General features: G+C 45.9%; 2 non-coding genes across 2 annotated transcripts; one reads left to right on the forward strand and one right to left on the reverse strand.

The window, feature by feature from the left end:
- Positions 1-7,032: 7,032 nt before the first annotated feature.
- Positions 7,033-7,106, reverse strand: Trnat-cgu (transfer RNA threonine (anticodon CGU)). Its single transcript has one exon. It is a non-coding gene; the product is annotated as a tRNA-Thr (tRNA).
- A 435-nt stretch (positions 7,107-7,541) lies between these two features.
- On the forward strand, positions 7,542-7,615 carry Trnai-uau (transfer RNA isoleucine (anticodon UAU)). Its single transcript has one exon. It is a non-coding gene; the product is annotated as a tRNA-Ile (tRNA).
- Positions 7,616-12,386: the final 4,771 nt, after the last annotated feature.

Below are 12,386 nucleotides of genomic sequence, written 5' to 3' on the forward strand. Positions count from 1 at the left end.
GTTCTTTGAATTTGACTTGGTTGACACTATGGATCATCCGCACTGGACGCTTCAATATCTGTGTTGGTGCCCTGGTCTGTATCTGTTTCTTCTTCATCACTCGTGGTGCTAATCATATCTGTATCCCCCTGGGCACCGTGACGTCTGTTTGGACCGACTTGCCTTCGGTAGGGTCTGTTGCGCAAGTATTCTATTTGTTGGATCTTCGAGATTTCGTCCGTTAGTTTGTTGAGTTCAGTCCACCTTTCCGGGTCGCGTATTATGGCATGTAGTTCGTTCTGTGTGTTCAGGCGATTTATGTGTACTGTGTGTCTTATGTTCGTGCGTTGTCCGCAGAAGAAGACAGTATGTTCAGGGGAACCTTCTTCCCCGCATGTGCATCTATTAGTCTGCTGCAGACTCACGCGGTACAGGTGCGTGGGATAAGGGCCATGTCCTGTGATGAAATGTACCATACCGCGGCTGGGATCAATATGTTTTAGTTTTAGTCTTTCCCGGATGTCAGGGAAGAAGTTGTAGACACGGCGGCCCTTATCGCTGTTGGTCCACTCGCTCTGCCAGGTATCCACTCGCCATGCTCTGAGTTGGCGTGTTGTCTCAATCGGTACACCAGTGATCTGCCGAACCTGGTCTATTCTCCCCATCCTAAGCCAGTACATTGCTGCGCGGTACCTGATGGTGATATCTATGGGGAAAATTCCCATGACGACACATAGTGCGTCATTTGATGTTGTGTTAAATGCCCCTGTTAGTCGAAGTAGAACACTTCTTTGGCCTCGACGTACAATGGTTCTGTTGGTTGAGAGATTTAACCTGTGGGCCCACGTACTGGCAGCGAAGCATAGTACTGACTCGAAGAGAGCGCAATGGTATGTTCGTGTCACTGACAGGGGTAGTCTGAATTGTTCCGAATTTAGCGTAGCCAGTTTGTGTAGTATCTTTTCTGCTTTGTTTGTGCATATTCGCATGTGTTCGTGGAAGTTCAATCGTTCATCAATGTATACTCCTAGATAGCGTGTGACTGCTAGTCTTTTTATGTTTGTGTCCCCGATTTTGACTATTGGGTTCCTGCGCAGGATACCCTTTAGCAATGTATAAGTTGTTTTGTTTCCTGCTATCTTTAATTTATTATCTGTGCACCATTGGGTTATTGTCCTAAGTGTTCCATTGGCTCTTTCTTCTAGCTGGGCACGGTTATTTGCTGAAACTACGACGAGTAGATCATCAGCATAAGCGACAGCTCCATCTGTCAAGATGTGCTCCTCTAGTAACTGTAGGAGCGGTTCTATAACTATGTCCCAGAAGATGGGGCCGCAGATCGACCCTTGTGGACAGCCTTTTGTAATTCGTTTAATCACTTTCTGGTTGTCCATTTGCCAAACGACCGTTCTGTCTCTGCAGTAGTCCATGAAACTATTATACAGAGACTCCGGTACCTGCAGGTGTCTGAGCCTCTTGAACAAGGCCGGCCACCAGAGGTTGTCGAAGGCACCTGAGATGTCTATCATAATTGCAAGTGTGTATTTGGAGGGTGTGTCGTGTACTATTTGAAGTGCTCTGTTAATTGCGTCGTCTATAGATTTCCCTTCCCTGAAGCCGTATTGGTGTGGTGTCAGTCCCCGTAGTGTTCGGTGTGCTTGTAGTCTTTTGCAGAGTAGTTTTTCTTGTACTTTACCGAGTGTATTGATAAGGCAAATTGGTCTGTATGACTTGGGGTCTGATGGGTCTTTGTCTGGAGCCTTTTTTATGATAACCGCCTTCGAGGTCTTCCACACTGCAGGCACACGGCCCAGCCTTAATGCATCGTTTAACAACGTTGTGATAAAACGGGTTGGTCTGCGGTGCAATTTGTTTCAGTACCTCAGAGTGGATACCATCCGGTCCAGGCGCCTTTTTGTTTTTGAGTTCTGAGATCGCTGTCGCCACTTCTTCCTGCGCAAATGGACAGGTGACGGTTGGTGTGGTGTATACTGTGCCTACTTCGCGTCTCAGTGCTGCATGTTGTGGTGTGTCTGTGTATGCGATGTCGTCGGGCGGGAGTTGCTCAGCAGGAACTCCGCTGTGCGTCTCCAGCCCTTAGTCATCTCACCATCCTCCTGTCGCAGCGTTCCCAGAACCAGTGGGCTCTTAATTTTCTCTATCACGATTTTGTATGGTTCCCCCCAAATGTTTAGTTGTGTTTGTGCTGCTCCATGGCTGTTCCAATGGTCTTTCCTGGTCTTATTCAGCTCAAGTTTATATTTATCCTTGGCAAGCCGGTAGTCGTGTAGTCGTAATTGTCTTTCTCTATCTGAAATTGCTCGTTGGTAAAGTTTACGTTTACGTTTTGAGTCTTGTTTGAGTCGTGTTAATTGTGTAGTCCAGGGAATATTTTGGTGTTTTGTCATTCTTTGTGTGGGTATGCAGGTGTTCTGTGTGTGTGTGATGATATCTGTCAGCATGTGTGCTCTGTAATCAACACTGCCGGTGATGTCTTGCGGTATGTGCTCATGTATTTTTTGTCTGACCCTGTCCCAGTCTGTTTTGTCAAATAATAGTCTTTTTGGTAGTGTTTCTGTGTTGACGTTTGGTGTGCCACTTAAGGTTAGTGTGATGATGTTGTGGTCGCTAGCAGTGATCTGGTCATGTACGGTCCAGTCTCGTACGTGGTTGATGGCGGCATTATTAACGAGGGTGATGTCTATGTTTGATGAATGACCGTCGTGTCCGATGTGAGTCGGGTGATGTCCTTCCTTGTTGAGTACGTGTAGTCTGTTTTCTTGGATGATGTCATTTATTATTCTACCTCTGTCGTCAGTTCTGTCTGAATGCCACAGGGTTGATCTGGCATTTATGTCTGCACAGATGAGAAGTTTTTTGTTGCCAGCGTATTGTGCAACATCTCTGATGAGGTCTGCGTATGGTTTGATGCAATGACAGAATTGGGCGTACAGCGACGCGATGATACAAGTATCCCCCTTGTGTGTGACTTCAACTGTAACTAGGTGCTCGGAACAGAGTTCTGTAATTTTGACTGGATGTATTTCTTTGTTTAGGATTATGACAGATGCCATGCAGCCTGTCCCCTCCGCAACTGTCACCGCACTTGGAGGAAAGTTGGGGATATGCCCTTGTCTAGTGTAGGGCTCCTGTATGCACAGAATGTCACTTTTTAGTTCACGTAGGACCCGTGGAAGCTCCGAATTTACAAGTATACTCCGCATAGCATTAAGCTGTGCTATTAGCAGTTTGGGTGTTTAACTGTGGCGTAGCACTTGCTGCCAGTTTGACTGTAATCGAAGTATGTTCTCCCATGAGCCCTTACGTGATCCTCGTAAAGCTTGTCCATATCGAATGGTTCCTCCCTGCGGGCGCACACCTGCATGAGCAGGTCTAGTAGGCTGTCTGGATCTGTTGGAATATTCTCCGTTTTGAGAATCAGTCTATCGGTTTGCTCTGATGTACGGAAACAAACAGATTGGCCGTACGGGTGTAGGGTGCGGATGAGCATCCGCTGTGCCGTCTCTAAGATGTCTCTTTTTTCTAGCCTACTTAATTTTACATTTATATCTAGCTTGTCGTAACTAAAACTATCGGTGTCGATGGCGTGTGTTGGCGTCTCTGCAGCCGTGACGTGTCGTGATGGTGTAGTGGCGTTGTTGTGCACCTCTGCGGGGGGCGCTGGATTGACTTCCTCGTTGGTTGTTGTGGGGGTTTCCTTGGGCGTCGGCATTGAGGTTGTTGGTTGGGAGGCTGCGAAGGTGTTGGTATCATCAGGTGAATGCACTTTCGTATCACTAGGTTTTGACGCAGCCTGCGATTGCCGCGATTGGTCGTCACACGCTTTCACTTTCGGGACTCTCTTAGGCTGTTTGGGTTTCCTATGCGGTTTTAGTTTCCTAAAGGCTGCGATGATTCGTTTGGTTTTTGTGTGTGTTTCGTTTGTGCAGTCTTGATGTGTATCAGATGTGTCGGTTGTTTGTGCCTCCATTCTGCATTGATATGACGTGATTTCGTTCCCACTTGACTGCTCGTCTACGCTACCTGTGACAGACATAACAGCTTTTGGTATGTTATGCGCACTATCGCCTCTGTTGCCAGACCCTCCGCAGACTTTTGTTGCGGTTGTTGCTGCGGCTTTTTGTGTGGCATTCGTGATGTCTGCCGGCGCTGTGGCCTGTTCAAGGTCGGTATTACTGTTTCGAATATCATTGTTATGAACACTACAATCTCTGGCGTAAGGGCAATAATAGACGTCGTCTTCTTCCTCTGTCAATGAGTTAGAGAGAGTTATTTTGCGTTTGATTTGATTACAGTCTGAGGTGTCTGATTTGTTCATGTTTTCCGTTTGGACTCCAGTTGTGCTTGCTTGCGTTACGGTTGTGTTTAGCACCGTTGGGTTCAAGGTCTCACCTTGTAAGAATTTGATTGGTTTGATGCGTCCTTCGCATTTTGTAGTGTCGTATGTGCGTCGTTGTGCTGGAGTGGATGGGTGATCTTGAGTGGTTAGCAACGCTGTTTTGTGCAGTTGCTTTGGTTGGTCATGTGTGGTGTGGTTTTCTGGTCTGTCGGTATCAGGATTTGGGGTTATCATGTCTATTCTCAGTAGTTCGTCTTCGAGTTCGTCTATCCTGTTCATAAGGGTCGTCTGGAATGTCATCCAGTACATTATTTGTCTTTTGATTAGTTTGGCGGCTTCTGGTGACATTTGTCCTGTGAGTGTTAGGTCGTCTATGTATTCAGTGATTGCATGATGGCTGTCCTCCAGGTTTGTATTGTGTATCAAGCCTGGAATGTGACCATTGTTGGGGTAGTCGTCAGGTAATAGTTTTTGCCTCTTACGCCAGAGTATTACACGTAGATGGTTTCTGTGCCTGGTGGATGGTGATTTGTATGATCTTGTTTTTTCAGGGGTTGAAAAAAAAAAAAAAAGTCTTTAACACTGGTAGCATGCCGCGACAGCGTGGACGTGAACCGTATGTGCAGTTGACGGACTTTGAGCGAGGGCGTATAGTGGGCATGCCGGAGGCCGGGTGGACGTACCGCCGAATTGCTCAACACGTGGGGCGTGAGGTCTCCACAGTACATCGATGTTGTCGCCAGTGGTCGGCGGAAGGTGCACGTGCCCGTCGACCTGGGACCGGACCGCAGCGATGCACGGATGCACGCCAAGACCGTAGGATCCTACGCAGTGCCGTAGGGGACCGCACCGCCACTTCCCAGCAAATTAGGGACACTGTTGCTCCTGGGGTATCGGCGAGGACCATTCGCAACCGTCTCCATGAAGCTGGGCTACGGTCCCGCACCCCGTTAGGCCGTCTTCCGCTCACGCCCCAACATCGTGCAGCCCGCCTCCAGTGGTGTCACGACAGGTGTGAATGGAGGGACGAATGGAGACATGTCGTCTTCAGCGATGAGAGTCGCTTCTGCCTTGGTGCCAATGATGGTCGTATGCGTGTTTGGCGCCGTGCAGGTGAGTGCCACAATCAGGACTGCATACGACCGAGGCACACAGGGCCAACACCCGGCATCATGGTGTGGGGAGCGATCTCCTACACTGGCCGTACACCACTGGTGATCGTCGAGGGGACACTGAATAGTGCACGGTACATCCAAACCGTCATCGAACCCATCGTTCTACCATTCCTAGACCGGCAAGGGAACTTGCTGTTCCAACAGGACAATGCACGTCCGCATGTATCCCGTGCCACCCAACGTGCTCTAGAAGGTGTAAGTCAACTACCCTGGCCAGCAAGATCTCCGGATCTGTCCCCCATTGAGCATGTTTGGGACTGGATGAAGCGTCGTCTCACGCGGTCTGCACGTCCAGCACGAACGCTGGTCCAACTGAGGCGCCAGGTGGAAATGGCATGGCAAGCCGTTCCACAGGACTACATCCAGCATCTCTACGATCGTCTCCATGGGAGAATAGCAGCCTGCATTGCTGCGAAAGGTGGATATACACTGTACTAGTGCCGACATTGTGCATGCTCTGTTGCCTGTGTCTATGTGCCTGTGGTTCTGTCAGTGTGATCATGTGATGTATCTGACCCCAGGAATGTGTCAATAAAGTTTCCCCTTCCTGGGACAATGAATTCATGGTGTTCTTATTTCAATTTCCAGTTGTGTATTTTGTACACTCATAATTTATTTTTATATTCACCTCTACCATTATTGTTATTATTGTCATCATCACTATTATTATTGTTGTATTTATTATTACTAAAATTTTTATTATAACACTGAGGTGACAAAGGTCATGGAGTACCTCCTACTATAGTGCCGAACCTCCTTTTCCCCGGCGTAGTCCAGCAATTCGTCGTGGCATGTACTCAACAAGTAGCTGAAAGCCCTTGCAGAAATATTGAGCAATGCTGCCTCAATAGCCGTCCATAATTGCGATTGTGTTGCCCATTCTGGATTTGGTGCACAATCTGACCTCTCAGTTATGTCCCATAAATGTTCGGCAGAATGCGTCTCCGGCGATCAGGGTCGCCAAATCATCTACTCGAATTTTCCGGAACGTTCTTCAGACCAATCGCGAACAATTGTAGTCCTGTGAGACGATCCATTGTCATCCACAAACATTCCAAAGTTGTTTTGGTACATGAACTCCATAAATAGCTACAAATAGTCTGCAAGTAGCCGAACATAACCATTTACACTTAAAACTTCGGGGCTGATAGGCCGTGGACGAAGTATAAAACTCTCCCCAGTCTGCGACTGCGGGAGACGTCCTCGGAGCAGTTCGCCGCTGTACCTCCGAGGATGTCTCCCGCAGTCGCAGACGAAACATCAAGGGAGAGTTTTATACTTCGACCACGGCCTATCAGCCCGGAAGTTTTAAGTGAAGACAATGAGGCCGTGAAAGTTTACATTGTATGATAAGCATTTACAGTCAGTGATCAATTCGAAGACAGTAACTTGTTCTCGAAAGAACAGTTACTGTTGATGACCGTGCAGCTTTTCCCTGGAATAAATGATGACTAACTGAAACCCTAACCTGCCGACAGGTGTTGTTGATATACCTCGATGTGGACAGCTGAAAATGTGTGCCCCGACCGGGACTCGAACCCGGCATCTCCTGCTTACGTGGCAGACGCTCTATCCATCTGAGCCACCGAGGACACAGATGAATAGCGCGACTGCAGGGACTTATCCCTTGCACGTTTCCCGTGAGACTCACATTCCCAACTGTCCACAATTCTACATATGTATTGTACCTTATAGACATTTGCCCATCCACTCATTACTCGCGCACGCTTTGGCGATTCCCGTAAGAGTTTGGGCAACCTGTGCGCATTCGCACAGACGAAGTTCAATGGCTGGGTAGCCTTTAACTATATATACGAAGACAGTAACTTGTTCTCGAAAGAACAGTTACTGTTGATGACCGTGCAGCTTTTCCCTGGAATAAATGATGACTAACTGAAAGCCTAACCTGCCGACAGGTGTTGTTGATATACCTCGATGTGGACAGCTGAAAATGTGTGCCCCGACCGGGACCCGAACCCGGGAAGCGTGCAAGGGATAAGTCCCTGCAGTCGCGCTATTCATCTGTGTCCTCGGTGGCTCAGATGGATAGAGCGTCTGCCATATAAGCAGGAGATCCCGGGTTCGAGTCCCGGTCGGGGCACACATTTTCAGCTGTCCACATCGAGGTATATCAACAACACCTGTCAGCAGCTGAGGTTGTCAGTTAGTCATCAACGATCAGTTCCGTTGGACCACAGGACGCAGTCTATTCAATGTAAACACAGCCCACATCATTGTGGAGCCACCACCAGCCTGCACAGTGCCTAGTTGACGACCTGGGTCACGGTTTTGTAGGGTCTGCGCTCCACTCGAACCCTACCATCAGCTCTTACCAACTGAAATTCGGACTCATCTGATCAGGCCACGGTTTCCCACTCGTCGATGGTCCAAATGATGTGGTCACGAGCCCAGGAGAGGCACAGCAGGCAGCGTCGTGCTGTTAGCAAAGGCACTCGCGTCGATCGTCTGCCATAGCCCAACAAAGCCAAATTTCGACGCTCTGTCCTGATGGATACCTTCGTTGTACGTTCCACATTAATTTCTGCTGTTATTTCTCGCTGTGTTGCTTGTCTGTTATTGCTGACAACTCTGCGCAAACGCCGCTGACCTCGGTCGTTAAGTGAAGGCCAACGGTCACGGCGTTTCCCGTGGTGAAAGGTGATGCCTGAAATTTGGTATTCTCCGGCACACTCTTAACACTATGGATCTCGGGATATTGAATGTCCCGTGTTTCTAGCTCCAAGTACCATTTCGTGTTCAAAGTGTGTTCATTGCCGTCGCGCGGGCATAATCGCGTCTGGCACCTTTCACATGAATCACCTGGATAGAAATGATAACTCCGCCAATGCGATACTACCGCTATCTGTAATATTCCTATCGCTATCACAAGACTTCTGTCTCCTCAGTGTATTATTATCTTTATTAGTAGCAGTAGCAGCAGTAGTGGAACTACTGCTAGTGTTATCTTTATTACTTCATAGTAACTTTAATAAGTCATCGTTGCAAAACACTAACATGAATATTTACAGAAGAATGGAGAAAGTGATAGAAGCCGTCCTCACGGAAGACCAGTCTGGAGTCCAGAGAAATGTGGGCACACACGAGTCTATGCTGACCATACGACTTATCGTAGATTAACGAAACGGAAACCTACGTTTATAGCATTTCTGGACTCAGAGAAAGCTTTCGACAATGTTGACTGGCAAACTCTCTTTGAAATTCTGAAGGTGACAAGGTTAAAATACGGAGAGCGAAAGGTAATTACAAATTGTAGAGGAAACAGACGGCAGTTATAAGAATCAAGGGGCATGAAAAGCAAAGGCAGTGATTGAGAAGGGAGGTCTCACAGTGCCACATCAACTCCGAGACCGCCTCAATTCTGCGGGCTTTTTGAATGGGTGTGGATCTTGCGGACGACGTTTGTCAAGTTCAAAATATCATACGGAATGTTGAAAACTGATAGAATACATTTGTGCTGGTACAAACTATTTTTGAGGACTTTGTAATACAGTCCGTACTACAAATATGGGCTTGAAGAACTAGTTGGACGAACCAGCGATTTCGTCTGTATGCTACCTTCTGCTTCTAAAATCGAAGAGACGATACCGTTTCCTGCCCGATAAATCAATGCACAAGGAACCAGCTTGCTGTTATGAAAATCACCTAGCCTTGAAAACGGGAAAGCACTCAGCTCAGGTACTCTACACTGAGGTCACAAAAGTCATGGGATAGAGATATGCACGAATATAGATGACGGTAGTATCGCGTACATAAAGGCATAAAAGGGCATTTCATTGGTGGAGCTGTCTGTCGTTTGTACTCAGATGATTCATGTGAGTCACGCCGGCAACTAACAGACTTTTAACGTGGAATGGCAGTCGGAGTTAGATGCATGCGACTTTCCATTACGGTAATCGTTAAGGAATTCAACTTTCGCTTAACGACAGAGAGCAGCGGCATTTGCGTAGAGTTGTCGGTGCTAACAGACAAGCAACACTGCGAGAAACAACTGCAGAGATCAATGTGGGGCGTATCCGTTAGGACAGTGCGGCGAAATTTGGTATTAATGGGCTGGGGCAGGAAATGATCCACGCAGTAGCTTTGATAACAGCACATCGCCTGCAGTGCCTCTCCTGGGCTCGTGAGCACATTGGTTGGACCCTACACAACTGCAAAACTGTGGCCTGGTCAGATGAGTCCCGATTTCAGGCGGTAATAGCTGATGGTAGTGTTCGAAGCCATGGACCCAGGTTGTCAACAAGACACTGTGGAAGCTGGTGGTGGCTACATAATGGTGTGCGCTGTGTTTACATGGACTGGACTGGGTCCTGTCCAACTAAACCAATCATTTACTGAAAATGGTTATGTTGTGGTACTTGGGGGCCATTTGCAGCCATTCATGGACTTAATGTTCCCAAACATCTATGGAATGCTCATGGATGACAATGCGCCATGTCACCGGACCACAATTGTTCACGTTTTGTTTCAAGCGAATGATGCGACTACCTAGATCGCTCGATGTCAGTCCCATCGAAGATTTATGGGGTTTAATCAAGAGGTCAGTTCGTACACAAAACCCTATACCGGCAACAGGCTCGCCTTCCGCAATTATTTCCGCAACTATTGACGGCTGAAGGGAACATGGCTCAACATTTCTGCATGCATTCCAGTGACTTTTTGAGACCATTCCACAACGTGTTGCTCCATTATGCCGGACAAGAGTAAATCCGGCACGATACTAGGAAGTAGCCCGTAATTTTTGTCACCTCACTGTTGTAACGTTCCCTGGCAGCACACACACTGTTAATAAAATGAAATGACATTTAATTGTACTATGTACGCCGCTATGAAGCAATTCGTATGTACTGTAATTGTTTAACAAAAAATATTATTTAATTTTGTGCAAAGGACGTTCGTTATTATTGTAATATTTTCTGTAATAATATTCTCGATGTATTTATAATTGTAATATTTCTATACTCATAATGTAATTACGAAATATGTTAATATCTGCGATGAAAAAAATGTTAAATACAGCCACAGAGGAAAATAATGTTGTAAGACTACAAAGAGACATTCACAATCAGCAACAGTATAAATAGGAATACATAATGTGCATTCTTTGTCGTTTTCCTCGAGAGCTGAGAGAGAGAGGAACCTGTGACGTAGCATTATATGAATGAGTAGACTTCTTTTGTCTGTATCTATCTTTAGCCGCTATTAGAGGAGAAATTATAAAGGTGTGTAATTTTAATTATTGTTATGGTCTAAATACATTATAATTTATGAAAATTGTGTATTACTAATGTAAATTAGCTTGCCCATGTCGTCTATAATTTAAAAAATTGTTCAGCTATAAAATTAACCAAACCCGTAAATCGGGAGTAGGTAAAATTAGCAGTGAATTACGAAATATTTTTCTTTTACAGCGATCCTGAGGCTGACTGAATTTATTACTGGTTTTACATTTGTGCATTCACAGGCGGATAATTAACGTTGAAGTTGTTAATCTGTTGGTTCTTTCAATTTCTGAAGCAAATAACTTAAACGTATAGTGAAGTGTGTTTTGTCAATGATAATTAAACGTTCAGGTCGGCTTGGCAATATTTAACCATTTTATGCTAACAGAGACAGTCTTGTGTTCCATAGCTAACGCCGGGAAAGAATTCACTAAATATTTAAAAACCCACTGCATCTAGAAAACATGTGCCAAGGCCGAAATACGTAAAAAATTTAATTTAAATAATTTTCAGAGTCATAAATGTTATTAATCAGTTAGTTTGAATTTATCAGTATGAGAGGGTGGCTAAAGTTCGCGTAATTTTAAATGTGCTTAATTCTATCTAAATGAATTTTTATTACCACACGTAAAAAAACAGGGGTTCTACAACAAAGTTCGTACTGAAAGAGTAAATAACAAAAATATTTAAAGACATTTCTTCCCCATTTTTCATCTATTCATTTTTACATAATAAATATATACATATTTTTTCATTAAACTGTGTATCATTAGAGGGTTAGTGCCAACTGCGGAATTGGGAAGCTACAAAGCTTCAACTGTCTCCGACCCTGAATCGTCGCTCCATGTAGACCTGTTGAAGTGGTGTGCCAAACATTATCCTCTATACCCATTTCTTCACGTCTCAGTCCCTATACACGCATTATATCTCACGTGATCTTACGGTACGAATTGTTTTTACTTCGGACCTTCTAATGCACATTATTGATTCCGCGCACAATCAATGAAGGAATAAATCAAGACCTATCACAGCTATATGGTAGCTGTTATGTAAGAGGAATACCATTTCGCACGGGGTAAATGTTTCTAGATGGGTTTCTTTGGTTATCCCCACAGACTATACAATTTGAGTCGTCCACATCGGAATACTGGGAGATTTTTGAACCAGCGATCGAGGAAAGTCAGTACGGAGGATAGATATTGGTGGCGATATAAGTGATCGAATGCTCATCCAACATGTCCCAGTTGAGACACTGATCCTTGTTTCAGCTGTCCAGAGTTGGTCAAGTAAATTATCATCCCTGCCATCCGAGCCATTACCAGGTGCCTACACCGAGCGAGGTGGCGCAGTGGTTAGCACACTGGACTCGCATTCGGAAGGACCACGGTTCAATCCCGTCTCCGGCCATCCTGATTTAGGTTTTCCGTGATTTCCCTAAATCGCTTCAGGCAAATGCCGGGATGGTTCCTTTGAAAGGGCACTGCCGATTTCCTTCCCCATCCTTCCCTCACCCGAGATTGCGCTCCGTCTCTAATGACCTCGTTGTCGACGGGACGTTACACACTAACATCCTCCTCATCCTCCTCTCCAGGTTTCTACACTACGCGAGAGATAAACAAATGATCCAAAACA

Source organism: Schistocerca nitens, chromosome 7 (genome assembly GCF_023898315.1).
Source record: "Schistocerca nitens isolate TAMUIC-IGC-003100 chromosome 7, iqSchNite1.1, whole genome shotgun sequence".
NCBI lineage: Eukaryota > Metazoa > Arthropoda > Insecta > Orthoptera > Acrididae > Schistocerca > Schistocerca nitens.